Source organism: Drosophila gunungcola (assembly GCF_025200985.1).
Source record: "Drosophila gunungcola strain Sukarami chromosome 3L unlocalized genomic scaffold, Dgunungcola_SK_2 000002F, whole genome shotgun sequence".
Lineage (NCBI taxonomy): Eukaryota > Metazoa > Arthropoda > Insecta > Diptera > Drosophilidae > Drosophila > Drosophila gunungcola.
Genome location: NW_026453178.1, coordinates 1,259,165 through 1,277,316, shown reverse-complemented (window position 1 = coordinate 1,277,316; position 18,152 = coordinate 1,259,165). Strand labels below are relative to the sequence as shown.

The window sequence follows — 18,152 nt, the reverse complement described above, 5'->3', positions numbered from 1 at the left end:
TTAAAAAAATATATAAAGATAAAGGCATTGAGGTGTATGTGCAGATAATTCATAAATTACAAAGAAATGGGACATAAAATCGGGAGTTTACGGTCTGACGATGGTTTATTATTCAGAATATCAGATAACACCTTAACTTTTTATTAGATTTAAGTAACATATTAAAAGTTTTATATTTAATTAAAAATAATATTTATGCACAAGTTTTGCTAAGACTTCTTCTTATAAGAAATATATTTTTTTATTTGACATATAAGTATAAATAAATTATATTTAATATGCTGCATATATAGGACATTAAATAAAAAATGAAGCATGAAAGCTGTTGAAATAGTAGTAATAAATTAAAGGCCGCTTAAAGTGAGTTTTTAAATGCCATTTATGCCACGTATAAACATTGTTTACCAGGATGCTACGTTGTATTTCTTGCCCCAACTGCTGCCATTTTTTCTTTGCATGCGTGCGTGTTTGTGTGCTTAAAATGTCATTAAAGCACGGAAAGGGCGTGACTGCGAGGACAATTTCAGGACGAAACCAGAAGGGGGAAAGACCAAGCCAGAAGCAAAAGCCCAGACCAAAACCAGAAGCCAATCGAGCTGGTTGAAGAAGCAAATATTTGGCGAATATTCCCCACTCGACAGCTCATAAAGACCATCGAGATGTCTTCGACTCTGAGATAAAAGCCAAAAACATCCTTAATCAGCGCCTGGAGGTTTCCTTCTCTCTTCCATTCCGTGGGTGGGCGTGGCGTCAGTAAAATTTATTGATAATTGATTATTGCTTCGTTAGGTCGCGTTTAAGGCGGTGTTTTGCGGTTCGGCGCTTATCTCCCTTTCTATCTCTTGTTTGTTGCTGCAAATTGAAAATGCAAATTGCCCAGATGATTGCTCCTCCGATTCCCGTTCCGTTCCTTACCGCTTTTCCTCACCCTGATTTTGCGTTTTCCTCACGACTGCAGTTTCTGGTTGTCGTGTCTTTTGATGTTTCGCCGGCTTCCCTTGACTCCTACTTTGGGGAAAAACAAATTTTCATAAATTTTTAAAACAAACACACGAGTTGCCGAGAAAAAAGTCTAAGAAAAGAAATGGCAACTGAAAGGAAAGCGAAAAGCTGAGCCTCAAAAGGAGTTGGGTTTGGTGGCTTTTATACGCCATTTTGTGGTTACCCTGTAATCACTGGCATGCTGTATGATTAAGCTTCACTTTTTCGAAATAGTGCTTTTAAGAAATTCAGTTAAAAGTTTCTTGTCTTATAGGAAAATACTTTTTACACTTAACACAACCCTCATACATAAATATCAGTTCGATAAAAGGGTTTCGTGAGAGCTAATATATATTCTAAAAGAATATAATATATGTATTTAAATTTGAATTTACAATATAAGCCAATTCTTTAACATGCTTCATGCTAATTGTTTTTATATACAAAAGTGTGTTAAATGAGGTTGTGATATTTTAATTTATTCTTTGGGACTACCTGAGGCTGCCTTTAAAAAATTGATGGAAAATGCTTGCGGTTTCCCATTGCCTACTTAATGAACTATAGCTTTTTTAATCATTTTTGATCAACATTCTTTCGCATCAGCAAGCTTTAATTTCATCCCTTGATTGCCGAAGAGGGTATCCCATTATTCATCAATCTCCGTCATAATAAATACAATTTTTTGTAGCCTTTGTTGTTGCTTTTGTTGATGTTGTTGCTAGGACGTGCCTATGTGCATTGCTTTTGCTCACCTTTTGAGCTTTTAAATTATTTTCCAAGCACGTAGCTTCTGTCGGCTGTTTGCGTATTTAAACATGGCCCATCATGGGTGGAGGGATATGGACATTTCCAAGGGGGTTGTCAACGGGAGTGTGGGGGTGAAGTGAAAAACGCGTAGCGGCATTCGCTTTGCCGTTGCCTTTAAAAGGATTTGCGCAATTTGCGTTTCTCAGGGGTTCCGTAGGGGGGAAGGTTCCATTTTTAAACAAGGGGGGTTTTTGGGGGTGTGATGGGTTCGGGTTGTTGACAAACAAACAGCGGCGTTGAGTGACGCCGAAGACAGGCGAAGTGAAGCGAAGGACCTAGGATATGCTGAACAGGACAAGCGGCAAGCTTTGTGTGTTGACAATGTCCTTGCTGATGTCGCGTTTTGCCCCATCCCCCTCCCCCTCCCCCTCCCCCTCCCCCTCGTACGTGACTTGCATTTTATTTTCCACCAAAACCCACCCATCATCCGCCCACCGGCGAAACTCGTTAGTAATTTACGAAAAGGCAAAAACGGAAAGAGAGATCCAGCCACAGATAGAAATGCGGAAAAACAGGAGATTCTGCTGCATGTTTTCAAAGCAATCAAATGCTTGCTATATTCATATGGGAATAGTTGCTCTGTGCGGACCAAACTAAAAATATAAACCGTTGAATTTTTCGTGAAGTGCCTGCAAGTCTGTAAATTTTTTCGTGTATTTTAACTGCAAATAATTCCATCATCAGTTGAGTGCGGCAGAGGCGAACAATTTTTGGAACTAAATAGAAACAGAAACCGGCAAGGGCAACGATTGATAGCCACTTGAAAAGCGGCCTCTGCTTTGCCTCCACTATCAGGTACACCGCTACAAAAACATATTGCCTTCTAACACAATTTTACATTTTTACAGTAAATTTAACTAAGAAATTCTGAAATATAAGGAAGCTTAAATGGATTTAATAAAATATTTGTATTATTTTTAAATAAAATGTTAGCTTTAACTTATATTTGTTGGTATCATTCTGATTTCATTTGTATAAGTCTTATGCTCAAATGAATTTGGTTGAATAAAATCATAACTTCTTTTAAAATAAATAAATAAATGCAATATAAATAAATCAAAGAAATTTAACTTGCAGACTGAAGAAGTACTTTTTTACTTTCAATACTACTTAAAAAATGTACCTTTATTTCAACTGAAAAACTGATTTTTCCTGTGTATTAACTGACATTGCCCAGTGCACTGAGCACCAAATTCTTTTGGGTGGGCTTTTGGGCACAGTGGGACACAATGAGAAGTACACTTGCACACAAACTACTCATGCAATTGGGGATCTCAATCCCAGCATGTGCAGTCGCAAACATTTGTGGGTTTTGGGTGGCTTTTTGGGGGGCTTTTTCAATCCTTAATGGCCTCAGTCGCAGCGTCGAAAGAGTTATTGAAAATGTTTTATTGTGTGCATTTGATTGCTGTGAGTGTTGAGGTCCCTCCATCGTACGGCCTGGTGTCTAACTTATAAATATTTCAATAACATTTGAAGTGCGCCTGCCTGGCCGACTGCCTGCTGGCTCCTCATCCTCCTCCCAAATGTAAATGCACTTTCCATTGTGTGCGGGTGTCTAGTGCTTTTGGCACTCCAGATTCAGATTCAAATTCAAATCGCAGCAAACGGGCAGGCCATAGCCATGGCACTTGCCATATTTGGATTACCAATCCAAAAATCCAAAAAAAACCTATTGCAATCGTACAGCTGAAGAGGTTTATGGGATAAGATCGTAGAAATTCGATAGGATTATAAGATATGTATATCTCCAATAAGAAAACTTAAAATAATGGTCATGGCAAGATATCACTTTAATTTTAACAAAAAACTTAGAGCAATGAAAAAAAAGTTTTTACTTTAACAATTTTATTTTATAAATGTTTAAACAGAAAATAAAATTTTTTTCCATAGTTATTCTATTAAATGTATTAAAAGTTTTTCAGTTTAGAAGGTTACTGAAAACATGAATAAATAAGTTTTGAATAATGTAATAAATTGGTTTATATTTAAGAGTAAGCTCTACGAAAATGTGTCCTTCAAATACATAAATGTTTTTATACATAAAAAAAATATATAAAAATAAATTTTTTAAATAATAAAAGAAAAATTGAAACTTAACCGTTTTAAATTGCGTTAAAAAAATGTTATTTAAATATTTTTACTTATATATCAAAACAGAAAATCAATCTGAAACATTCTAATGTACTCCAACTTCTTCTGACCATATTTGTACGGGCTTTTGGTTTGTGTTAGCCTGGCAATTGTTGGTTCACTAGATGAATTCTATGGCACGTTCGATATGCTTCGATATGGACACACATCAGCGGCAAACACTTTCAATTGCCAAAGTGTGTGTGTGTGTGTGTGTTTAAGCTTTAAAAACTTTCCACAGCCGGGCCAAAAGAGTTTCGACCCATCGACTGATGCAATCGTCGAAGCTGAGTCCCATTTCCTACTGGCACGAGAAAAAAAAATACGTCGAAGCCTTTCGGGCCTGGCCTAGAAAAGTTTAACTCAATTACGGGCCCAGTCGCCACACGTGACTAACTGGGATTCTGTATCAGATGAGGTAAGGTTAGCCGAGGTTAGTCGAGATTGGAAGGCACGGAGTGGAATGAGCCCGAAAGCTGGCCAAGCATTAAGCAGGTCGGCACAGGCCACCTACAAATCCCTTTTTCAAAACTCATTAGCACAAATTTGTGCCTTTCAATACGAGTACGAGTAAGTGGGAGACGGACTCGGGGTCTGGAGACGTAGACTTCTGTGAGAGTCTGCCGAGGCTAATTCGGGCTAGCTGACAAAATTTATGCTGATTGTGGGGCAATTTACGAAAATTCCTTCAGACTACAGTTGGGAAATTGGCCGCTAGCCATGAACGGGAAAACCTTTGGCCCAAAATACAAAATTTTCTGTTTCTATTTTCCATAACAAGTGCAGGGCACTCAGCCTTAAAACAATGAAAATAGGAGAAAAGAAACCTTTGGCCTTTTCTTCTTTAATTTAAGTTACCCTTTTCTGATTGGTTAGATTTGTTAGGTGGGGTCAGGAATTTTCAAGAGTTTCGGCTATAAGAGGTAAAAAAAAACATTTGAATTTTTGTTCAAGTACTTTTCCCATTTGTTCACAAACATTTCAGGTTACAAAGTTTTTTGAGAAAGCACAAAAATATGTTCTGCATATAACAGTCACAATATTAAAGAAAGCTGAAATGGGAAAGAATTTGTTTATTTATGGTTTTTAAAATGCAATTATACTTCTACAAACAAATTAATTTAATTAATATACGAAATATGAACTTACTAAATTATATTGCTATGTTCCCAATTAAATACGCAAAGATGTTTCGATTTCTTATATTTTTTTAAGCTTAACCAAAAAATTTCACTCTTCTCCGCTTTCCTATAACTTGTAAACTAATTCTGAACTTTTTTATTTGCTTTTTCAGCTCCAGCTTGACTTTTGTTTAGTTGTTATTGAGTGCAGCCACCAAATAAGGTAAGCTAAAAAGAGTTTAACCTTTTTTCAGTGCCCGACTCTATAAATGCAAAGTAGAGTTAAATGATTCAGAGTTTGGAGTTTGGAGTTTGGCTGGGTGAAGTGGTTTCAGCCGACTCCTTGTGCATATATAAATTGTATAAGACCCGGGAGTTCTTTCGGTCGTCGCTTGGTTTCCGTTTCCGCTTTTGGCTTTCGCTTTTTCATTTCCGCCTAATAAACTACATAATTAAACTGGCAGGCAATGGGATTAAAGGATTCAGCGGCAAAAAGGCCCTGAAGGAGTCCAACTCACACACATTCGCTTGAGCATCCGAGTTGGTTTCTGGCCTCCACACAAAGTTTCGTGGACGAATTAAGCTAAATTAATTTTTGTTCTTTGCCACTGTTGGTTGTTGCCAATGCTACTTAAGTCCTTTGACTTTTGCCTCGTTTGATGATGAAGCTCTGCCCCTTAGTCCTTTCTTCTAATATATGTGTTTGTCTCGCAGCCTCGTCTTAAATTAATGATGTGTTTTATGCTGCTCCTGTTGTTGGCCATGCCAGAAAAAAATGTGTATATATAAGAAGGAAAATAGGGAAAAAATCACAGTAAATGCGATTTAGACGTCGAAAGCGCAGCATTAGCAGTAAATAAAATAGGATAATGCGGCAAGTCGACCGCATGGCAGAAGCTTACTACCGGAGCTAAAATTGAGGACAGCCAAAAAAAGGAGGCTGGGGGAAGAAGTGCCTTAGAGTGGCCAAATCGACTTGCAAATTATCTACTTACTGGTTTAATTTTTTGTATATAGTCAAATGATTTTTGTTGTCAAACAGATATTAATTTGTACTAAGTTTTATATTATTAAAAGCATTTAAATTAAACTTGAAGAAGAAAGAAAATGATTTTTTCATGAAAGCTGTTAAATAAATAAACATATATTAATAATTTACTAGCTTTAAAATTGTATGTAGATTGAAATAAAATGTATTATTGTAGAATCACTTTGCGAAAGTCAAAGTTATTTATTTTATATAATTAATTATGATAATATTGTCTGCCCAACTTGCTACTCAATTTAAAGAACTTTTAGGGCTTTTAGTCATGCTAAAATGTATTACCTAATATTGCATATGTGAAAAATGTAGATAATTACATATCAAGAACTGAATCTTAACATATCCCGTAATTAAGCTTAGATTAGAAGGCACAATAAAATCCCTTTCAGATCGAATTAACCCAGTTGAAACGATTTATGGCCCAAGAGGGCATCTGCTGCAATGCAGGAAGCCAAGGGATACGCAACTCTTGGGCTATGACAGGCCAAAGGATTATGCGCCCTTAGAAAACCCCGTTCCTATTCTTGTCTCCAGCTATCTATCTCCATGTAAGCCAGCCATTTTTCACAGAAAGCAAGGAACAGAGGAAGCAGGGGCGTTTCACCTGGTCTTCGGGATAAAACCACAAAACCGCTGGAACTCTTTCCCGGACTGAATGACTTAATACAATCTGACTGCTGGCATCGATAAAGACAAACAGAAATCGGGTGTGTAAACAATATTTCGGGGTACAAATCGCTCTCGCAAGCCGGAATCAGAAAATCTGTGTTTAGCTCAGAATGTGGATGGCTTCGAGGTCTTACACAAATATTTTGACAAAACGCCTGCTGTTTTCCACATAAATATTTATATTTGTACTTCTTGCCTGTCTGCCACACACACACACACACACACTGAGAAATCAAAGGATCCCAAAAAGAAGTATCTTATCGAGACATCTCTACCTGCCGCAGTCTACGAACATTCGAACCAGCATCATTGTATCTGTATCTTTGTATCTTTTGGCATCACACGGGCGCATTAATCTGTCGTGCGTATACAAATTCTGGCTCCTCGGAAATCGAATCCACAAAAATGCAGTTAAATAAATTACCAACGCTCTGTCACCCAGCGGTCGAGGATGTTTTTTTCTTTGTTGTTTTTGTTTTTTCTGTTCGAGTTTGGAGTCGCATGTCGCGGTTTTATCGTTCGCCGGGCATCGTTTTGGCTTTTCTTATTCGAATTTTAGTCTTTAATGAATTTCTCGGTTCTTGTTCACTTCTCCTTTTATCCTGTCCCCCGATCAGCGTGCTAATGAAATAAATGCCCGGACAGCAGAGTCGTACTCGAACTTGAGTTCTCAAGTTACCCCGCTGCACTGGAACACGAACATGAGCAATCTGTGACATTGCCCACATATGGTAAACGTTTGCGGCCGATAAAAAAAAAAAGAAACACAGAATATACTAAGGGGTTTCGAATATACGATACAGAACAAAATGCATATACGAATTATGAGACAGTCATGGCACATAAATTCCTCAATGTGTGTGGGATCCAACACACAACTGCTGGGGAGTGTTCCTTTCGAGCTTGGAAAAGAGTAATCTTGTTGCGGCTTAGGGCTTGTTGAACAAGTTTATTAGATTGATTTATACTTTGGAATATTTGTTTGAAATTTCTTTATTCCTTTGAAATTTAAATCGTGCCGCCAATTAATTGGTTATATGATTTAGTGTACAGGGCATGTTCTCTGCATACTTTTTTGAATTTATTAAACTACGCATCAAATTTTCTAAATAATTTCTCGGATATCCTTACGCTTGAACAGATTAATGATTTGTACAATAATTGGTGTTTAATCTATTTAAATAAACAAGCTTTCATAAACAGATTTAATTTTTGTGCAATTAAATTAACCATTTCGTTTGCTTATCGCTACGAACTTAAATTCGCTGTATGAGTTTTCTATTAAGGTTTTATTTAAGCTTTTAAAATTAAACTAAACTAAAGCGGTAAATGAAAAACAATTTAAAAAAAACCTGGTAATTGCATGGTTTTTGCATTGCCAACTCGAACTCCATTAAATTTCCCTGAAACAATCCATCCCCCAAAAAGTAATCACACTTCGTATACAAACAAATTGACACAGGCAATAAATATTCCTCAACTGTTCGACTAACTCCTTGCAGTTGTGTCTGCTTAATTATTAATTTCGCATTTACCGCAAAACGTTTATTGGACTTCGTGTTCCGTTCCTGGTATATCCACTTAAGTCCCCAAACTCCAACCATCCAATCCGCCACCAATCCAAATCCAAAGTTGCCACAAGCCGAAAGCAATCTTCCTCAGTTGTCGAAGTCGAACTTATTTCCTCAATTGCATAAATCGAACAGAAATTTGTGTTTTGGCGCGTGTCACGAATGAGCAAAACAAGTTAAAAGACCCGAAAAAAAAACGGAAAAAAAACGAAAAAACGAAAACCAAAGCGGCAACTCCTTTTCACTAATTTTTCCTGGGCTTTCGAGACAATGTGACAAGGTCTATTCCACCGCCACCCCCAAATATCAGTCTATAGTCTGTTTGTCACCCAAGTCATTTACATGCTCCGCCCGACTACGTGACTCACATATATAGTTAGACACTGCGACCCTTCGGAGATATTTCTGTGGGGATTTCTGCGGTTGCCACTGACTTGGCTCGACTTGACTTGGGCCACATTTGATCAAAATGCGAGCGTCCGCCGGGAGACAGCAAGCCAGAAAGCCAGAAAGCCAGACTGGGGACTCAAGTGAGTCACGAACGCGCATCGATAAAATATTTAAAATTCATTTCTAACATTTTAGTCCGCTCTACTCGTCACCAACTTCGATTACTCATGCCACTAAAAAGTTTGAACTGTAAACTGCAGCAGTTATATGCACTCTGGAAAATAGGTTTTCAAAAAGTTATTTCACAAATATTATCAAAAATATTGTACAACTTTAAAACACTTAATATTAAAAAAAAAGTCTTAGTTACTATTTAAGATAGGCATTGAGCAATTGCATTTGAAAGTTAAAAAGTTTTATTAATAAATTAATTGGATTAATAATTTAAAATAGGTATGGAGCAATTGCAATTGAAACTGAAAAAGCTAAATTAATATTTTATTGAAATTTCGAATAATTAATTTAGGTTTTCGAATTGTCTAACCAGAAGAAAATGTAATAAACATAAAATTAATGGCGTTTGTGGAAAGTATATTAAAGTATTTTTAATTATTCGAAATTTATCTGTTTTAATTTCATTAAAGACATTTAACCTATCTATTATTTATCCAAATTCTCATTTTCAAAATGTAGAAAATTGTTGTAATTTCTTTAAAGTGTAGATAACTGTTGTTTCAACAGCAAGTTTTGTGTTGGCTCTGCCATATCTTGATAAGTCTGAAGTTGTGCTTTGATTTATGCCCGTGCCGGTTGCACTCACCTGGCTAAGATTGTATCGAAGGCAAACAGCGCAGGAATCGTTTGGCATCGCAACCCACCTGGGGTGGTCGGTTGGCTCAACAAAAGTCGCACTCTCGCAGTCGCATTCGCACTAGCAATTGCCATTGCCATTGCAATTGCAATAGCAGTTTATTAGTTTTGCTATTGAATTACATATCAATGCATTTCTCATTGACAGTGCTAGTGTGCACAGATAGATAGATACGCGTCTATCTATAGCTTCATAAAGCCTTTTTTGTTTCCGATACAAGCCATGTGTGTTTGTTGTTTGCGGGTGTTGATTGTTTGTCATAAATATCTGTGCTGGATTTTATTGCTGCCACCTAAGGGGTTTCTTTGAATTGCAAATTATTGAATATAAATAGAATTGGCCCACATTGACTCTGCCACTGTTTTCACAAAAATCTTACTTAGTCTGATCAATCGTCGAGTATTGCACAGATTTTTGTTCATTTATAAATAAATTGTATTTATCTATTGGCTTGCTGTTCAATTTGTTCAACATGATGACAATATATATCACATATATTTGCATTGATGGGAAATAGATTGTTGTAGTACTGACAAAATTGTTTGTTAAAAATAAATCTTTTGTTTTCCGTTGAGTTAGCATTTTTCGTGAATGTTAGTATGCATATGAATAAAAATAATGATTAAAGCAAACTTGCATTTTTCACTAAACGCTTGAAACTTTTAATTTTTACAGAATTTCTTGCAGATTTATATAAAACCGTTCATCATAGTGTCATTTAATATTGAGTTCTTACCCATAATAAAAGATAACTTAACTGATAATATCCTTAGCCAATAGTTTATCCTTGACAAATATTGAACCCTTACCACAGTCATAAACATTTCTCTGTCTTATCACAACCTCTATCACATTTTATATATATAGCATTTTTTTTCTATTTATTATTACATGTTATATGAGGTCTTGAGTGTCCCCTCTCCCACATTCTGTTGATAAACTGGGCTGCCACTCACCTCAAAGCAAAAACCCCAACTCTCGACCCACCGTCACTTCAGTTGAGTTCGATTCCTTTGTTGATTTTTCTAGATTTGAAGCACTGATTGTGCGCATTTTACAACCGTACCCGCAACCGTATATTCCCTCATATATATATATATTCCCTCGTTACCCCCGCGAACGATTTCATTTTCCGGGCAAGGTGTGAATTGTGGAGGAACTGAAACTGCAGTGCAGTCTGGAATTGGAACTCGGTCTGTCTCACTTTACTTTTTTGATCGACAGCTTGCCTAAAACTGTCAACGCGTTTCTTTATTTCTGTTTCTGTTTCGATTTCGATTTTGGTACCAGTTCCCATTCCCATTCCATCCCACATCCTGTGTTTTATGGCGCATTTCTTTCGATTTCCAGCGATTTGTTTGAGTTTGCTGCCGCTTTATGTTTGCACGGTTGCACAGTGGATTGTCGTCGTAATTGTCGTTGTCACCATGGGTTATGGGTTCCTATCGACGGATTCGAGGGGTTTTATATCACAGTCGACTGAACGGATCGAGGTTACGGGTTACCCTCTTCGAACTGACGCTTAGATTAAGATTAAGGGCGTCAATTGTCGGCATTTACTTGCCTTCTTTTGCCCTGTCAAAATATGAATTTGGATATCATAAATCAGTAGCGTGGTTAACAATGGCATGGATGATGGTCTCGTGGGATGAGAAGTTATTATTATGTGTCTAGATTATGGGGTGCCATTTAATGGGGCGCTATTGCAGGACTTTTAGGGACTCGCAATCGGATTCTCTATTGGGGTCCTAAAAAGGAGGAATAATTGTTACTTTTTTATGACTTCTTTATCTCTTGGACATATTTATTTAAATTTTCATAATAATTATAATCACCTGTATCTACAAGAAGATGTAAATTCGATTAACCTAAATCCTACTTTCCTATGGATTTTCCTTTAAACAAATCCCAATCAAAAACTTTTTTTTTATTCTTATTTCCCCCACTGAACTTTTGCTGGCGAAGAACATTTAATCAATTTGCCATAAATCACATGCCAAATCAGCTCGATGTCTGGCTACTTGAAAGGCTCTTCGGTACTTTCCATTTAAGCTCATGCACTCCCACAATTTCTCTACCGCAGTGCATATCATGACTGCAGAAAATTGCTTAACTATATGGAAAATTGACAAGTTTTGATGGCTGACAGTGCGGTTGGGCCGCGCTGTATTCCCCACACATTTGACGCCACAGTTGGGCTATGCATGATTTGCAGTGAAAAATGCATAAATGAAAATGGAAAAGTTGATCAAAAACCTGCAGGCCACCAAAATGGTAGTTTAACCATTTTCCCTTTGGTAACTCGTTTACTTTTCATTCTTGACATGGCGTGCTGTACAACATTTGCCGTTTGGAATTATTTCTACGTTTCTGGCCAATTTTCGAAATAGAAAAAGTTTGCTCTCTGCTTTTGTTTTGCTTTGATGATTGACAGACGAAAAACGAGGGGTCGTGGATTGAAAGTTGATTGAACCTCGGCGGCGACAGTTATCTGCTTTGAGGCGAGGTTCCTTCAATTGATTTGGGGCAAATGGGTAAACAATTTGTCAACAGTGGCTGGCATTAAACGATCCATAATATTGTCTAAACAGAAAGTAATTTTCAAAGCGCTGAACCTCAGGAGTTGAAATTGCTTCCTGAGTCCTTTTTAATACACTTAGAAAAAATATTGAGCGCATATCTATATAATAAAAAATGTGCCCTAGACAGTTTAAGAAAATAAATCAATGAAAAAAATATTAAAATTTGGAATAAATTAAAAATAACATACGATAAATTGATTATTGTTAATTGAATTGATGCCCATTACCTTTATTATTTGTAATCTTATATATACATTTTTTTAATAATAAACACAATAAAAATGTACTTTCTTGCGATTTAGCTATTATTGGTTTGTAGCTTAGAACTTTAAAAGGCTTATGTTGATGGCAAAAAATAAATAAACGATTTAGGGTTATTATAAAACATAGGAATATGGTCTTATAAAAGAGACATTTTTAGTTGAGTGTACATTTTCCTGACCTGACTATTGGGACCAACCGCAGTCGCAGTCGCAGACGAGACATGTCAACTGCTAATGTCACTTAAACGGCAGTGCCGCGTCCATCACAACCGTCGTCCCTCTCGTCCTGCTTTGCTGCATGTGTGTCCTTTGGTTCCTTTTGTGTCATTTTCGAGAAAATGCCGGGCCGGACTACATCCGCTTAGGCGTGCTGGAAATTGGATTTTCACAGCTGCCAGACTGAAACGCATTGAATGGTCGGGAGCGAGGGCCATTGAGGGACCCTGAGATTTAACACGCTTTAGATTTCTTTCCGCTTTGTCTCCATGGGAATTTCGCAATGCTGGCTGTATACAGTTGATTCGTCACAGCGTCTTAGAACGCTCAATTCCCCATCCATTCCATTATTCCATTTTGGGCAATTTCAAGCCTCATTATTAGCACTGACTGCCCAAACAATAAACCAAAACAAATTTCACCTAATTACATTGGTCTATAGTCATTTAAATTGAGTTTTCAGGGACTGGGTTTGAAAAGTTGTAAGGAAATGGTAAAGAATCTGTCTCTAGGGAATAATTAACAAAACTATGAAAACGAAGTCATCAAAATTACGGATGGGTAGGTTATATTTTTATAGATTTCCCAAATAATAATTTATGGGTCTTTAGGTTAAAATGATTATTGGTACTTCATTTTTAGACAAATTTGGTTATAAAACCCACTTGTTGCTTGAATTATTATTATATATATTATATTATAATTTGTATTTGTATATTGTTTTCGTTTTGCAAGACATTTTTTTCTTTATAACAAAGTATAGATATATATAGGAAATCCTATATTCACTGTTGACTATTCTCTTGGGAAGAATCCAGTAAATTGCTTATATTTCCCTTGCCCAAACAACTACCATTTGCTGCGCCACATTAACCCCATGTTTTCATCCAGGCACCTATCCATCCATCCGCTCATCCATCAGACCACCACCGGTATAACGATAGCGAAATCCATTCAGCTCGACCAACTTCCGTCGGCCATTTTGCCGGAGTCGGAGATCCAAAGTAATTTCCTTTGCCACTAAACTGTGCGGTTGATGACAGATAAGAGGAGTCCTGAAACCTGAATCCTGAAGGCCAGGAACGATGGTCCACTTCCCTTTAACCGCAGAGTCCCATGAATAATTCGCAACTTCTCCGGAACTCGCTTCCTCTCTTTCTCGCCCCATCCATCCGTCTCTCTTTCTCTTCGCATATGGCCATCTCCCTCTGCAACTCCAAAATGGCAAATGGCAAATGCATTGAATGATTTATTTGGTGTGATTGCTTCAAACACACACGTAAGCTATATAGGCGATATACTCCCACCGATTTCACATTGATTTCCCTTTGGCAGCAATCAAACCGTCGTTGCCGTTTGCGGTCAACAGAGGGCGCCAGAAACACTGTGGGGAGGGGAGTCTCTTTGGGCTTTTGTGAATTTTAATTGCCACGTTTGCTAAAGTGTTTTGATTGCTTTGTCATTGCACTAATCAGCACTTGTTCTCACTGCCTCACTTGGGGGCATTTATTAATTATAAATTCCCTTCGATGGCTCAAAGCGTGGAGAGCAAAAAGCGACAGGGGGCGCCACTCAAACGTTCGTTCCATTGATTTCTTTCGAAGCTTCAAGAGTGAATCAAGCCCTCTCTTTCACCGCCCCTCTACGCCAATATACCCCTCTCTCAATCACTGGCCGCTGTAAAAAGCATTTTCAATTGAGATTTATTGTGGCGTGTATTGGTTTAGGGGGCGTGGCAGCTTCACTCGCTTTGCATTTTTCAGTTTACTACTTTACAGAGCAGTTCCGTTTTTATACCCTTTTTTTGGGTATTGTTGTTATTTAAAGGTATTTAGCCCCCAACTAAAAAAGTATTTTTATTTAATAATAATAAGCTATTCCTCGTAAATCGATATATACGTTTCTCTATCATTCCAATTAAAAAAAAAACAGTTTGAAAGAATTTAAGAACAACACAATCTATACATTAAATCTAAGGATTAAAGAAAAATTTGATTATTCTGTATGCTGATTTTAATACAATTTTATGGAAAATATCTGACCTAAATAAGCAATGTATCTTTTTTATGTCCTGTAAAATACTTACATCCTTTTAAAGAGTATTTAAAGAGTCGGTTTCCTAAAACATCCGTACTTTCTGATATTTTTTCTCACTCAGCTCAGTACAGAAGCTCTGGTCTCGGTGCCTTTAGTTAAGTTTTTAGATTGAAATTTATTGAGAGGGAGAGGTCCCCCCTTTTTTTTCCGCCTCTGCTGGCAAAGTCAATTCCTTTGATTTGTGGCGCTTTTGCGTGCAATTTTTTAAATTGAAAATCACTGCCTGAGCGCAATCCTTTTTACATCCTTGGCTTCAAATGAATTCGTTTCGTTTCTTTTTGCTTCCGCCTTTTTTTTTCTTTTTTTTTTTTGAATTTTTGTTTGAAATATGCAGCACTCGTATTTACTTTTATCGAGATTTATGCGCCACAATTGATATTGAGGTTAATAAATTGAAGGCTGAGCTGTGCCAGAAACCGAAAATCGGAAAACAGAATCAGAACTCACAACTCAAACCCAATCACTTTTCAAATTGAGCTCAAGTGCAGCCAAGGCGAAATGTACATATTTCGTTTTTATTTTGCTAAAGTTCAGTTTACAGTATTAGAAAGGTCATTTGACTAGTTAACCCTTTGGCACGGATTTTGGGTTTCCGTTCTACTTGACCTTGACCAGTCATTGTCAGACTTTAACTGCGTTTCTCAAACGATTTCGAAATCGGAACCGGAACTTTCTTGTTTATTTTCGGGTTTCCTTTTAATGGCTAACTGATGTTTTTATGGCCGTCTGTGTGTGTTTTAGGTCAAATGTGCATATTTCGTTTGCCGGTTTGACAGTTAGGGGGCATTGAGGTGTTAAGTAAGTTTCACTTGGCAGCTGGCCGAAAATGGAGTCGAGCCTAAAACCCGAATGGGAAAGGAAATGTTGAAATTTTACCTAACCGGTTAAAGATTTTATGGATTTAATGGTGTAACGAAGTTTAAGTTTTTTTTAGTTTTTTAAATTTTGTATGATTTTCTGAAGCTATCAACTTTTTTATTAAAATGAAGAATCATTTAAATACTAACTTATTGATTTTACAACATTTAATTATATTTATTCATCCATATATTAACTTATTTATATAAAGCCAGAGTTTTCCCAGTTTACATAATATCTTTGAACTCTCAAAGAACCGTAAAAGAAACTTTGCTGGTCGGAAAACTTTAACAAACGCGACGCACTTGCGAAAACTCCCCTCCCTGGGCACCTCATAAATATGATTTTAATCGATTTCGCCACACTCACATTTGTGCCCGACGACATTCAAAAATCCATTCGAAAACAATGAAAAAGCAATCAAATCGTGTTCCCCCTTTTTTTTCGAAGTATTCTAGCTAAACTTAACCACATACACGAGCGCACAGGCAAATTGGAAACTTTGTAGTAAAAGTTTGCCATAAAAAGGAAATACTTTGGGAGTTGGGGAACAAATGACAGAAATTTTGCGCATATTTTTGCCAGCCAAGAGAAAATTGCGAGTGCCAACTGCGAAGCGGCAAACAAGTTGAGTTAATGTTGAAAAAGCAGGAGCAACACAAGCAAAAGTCAAAGTTTGTTGTTTTGCCGGGGTTCTGTGTAGATTTTGACAGTCATATAACTCGATATGTGTCGATAAACTGTCCCTATATCTGCTCCCTATATTCAGCTCCTTTTGGCTTCAAATGCACATCGCCCCAAACTTCGGTTCGTTTGGTCTTTGGTCTTTGGTCTTTCGGTCTTCTTATTGTTGCTATCTGATTTCAGCAACTGCATTTGGCCCCACGACCTGACCTCGCCCACCACATCCCACATCCCACTCCCACTCTACCGCTCCTTTTGCCGACCCGATTTGTCACTAGTTTTGGTTTTAGCCAAAGTTTCTGGCTTTCAACTTTTGTTTAGTGGAGCAACGGCCAAAGCAATGAACAACCCAAAAAGCAGTTGTCGCTCGATTTGTCTTCCATTGCTCTCTCTACACTGAGCGGAAATGTGTGGCTTAAAATTAGTAAGACAAATTATATAAATTTAATTTAATTGTTTTGGGTTTTTGGGGCCCAGAAAAGGGTAAGCTTCTTAAATAAGGTGTAAAGAACAATTGAGTTCGTCTGTATTGTAAACTAAAAGAGATTTGACAACAAGAATAGGTAAGCATTAAAACAACCCTGAATTTATACAACTCCACACAGTTTAATGAATAAATGTATGAAAATTTAAAACAATAATATGTTCCGTTTTAAATGAATATTTTTTTTTACTTTTTTGAGAGTTTGGTTTCCTAACATTGTTCATTGAAAGCGAATTATAAATATTTTTGTTAAACGACTTTTCGAATATTTGTTATATTTGCATGGATAAAAGCTTCCAAAAATTGTCATTCATTTTTGTTATTCCACACGTTTTTCTCTCTGTGTAGCAACTCCTGTTCCCTGTCTCCAGCTCCTGTCGCTCTTCAATGCTTTGGCATGCTGCACATTGTTTGCCGCACTGCAATTGTTCCGCTCAGTTGATCCGAGGACCCCTTTAATCTTTCGCCCCTCCGAGCTATTTTGAATTTTTATTTTAGCAAAGTTTTTTCATTTGCTTCAAAGTAAAAAGAGAGAAATTCCTTCATGTCGGTTAAGGTTTTCTCCACTCTGGCTTAATGAATTGGAAGCGATTCTTAGAGTTGGCAACATCTGGGCCAAATAATTTGTGGAGCAAAGGCTAAGTGAACATATTCATATATGCGAACCATTCTAGTAATTTACAAGCCCAATTATGCGGTAGCTGCCGAAGGCCCATATACTTAGTGTTTTGTTTATGGAACCCAAAGGTTCTATATATATAAAGTCACCCTTGGCAGCACTCCTGTCAATTTAGCTGGGTCATAAATTTCAATATCGTACTCATTTTTTTTTTTTCGGTTACTTCGAAGTCGGGGAACTACAGGGCGATATCTATGCGGGTTATCTTTGGTGTGACGTGCGGTTATCGGAAGAATGGAATACTATCCCAACTATGCCATAATTTGCTTTAGAATGGTGTGAATTATTTGTTCGTTTCAGTCTGCCTCTTCCATTCTCCCTTTCACATTCTCGTGTGGATTTTTTATGGCCAGAATTGTTATATCTTAATTTTCTTTAATGGTTTATTATGATCCGACTGCAGTTGGCTTTTTATGTTTACCCTGCGTGCCAAACACGCTGCCACCTTTCCTCCCCTACACTGATAATTTCGTCTGACTGACAATTGTTTTCGTAATTTTCACATCGGTTTTTTCGTTCATTTGCGATAATGATAATAATATGTAATAATAATATTTATTTCGATCCCAGTCTGTCCTCTGTCTGTCATAAATCGTGCTTATTTATGGGAAATGAGATTTGTAGTGGCGCATTAATTGTCCGTCCGTCCGTCCGTTTGTGTTATTCTTTATCTCTGGCGTTGGCACGATCGGAATTTGTAG

The 18,152-nt window shown here is 37.1% G+C and overlaps 1 long non-coding RNA gene across 1 annotated transcript; it reads right to left on the bottom strand.

Annotated features, from left to right (window-relative positions):
- Positions 1-353: 353 nt before the first annotated feature.
- On the bottom strand, positions 354-10,141 carry LOC128257803 (uncharacterized). The gene is made up of 3 exons (XR_008267903.1): positions 9,538-10,141; positions 916-1,005; positions 354-852 (listed from the first exon to the last, which is right to left on the bottom strand). It is a non-coding gene; the product is annotated as an uncharacterized LOC128257803 (long non-coding RNA).
- Between the last annotated feature and the right edge of the window lie 8,011 nt (positions 10,142-18,152).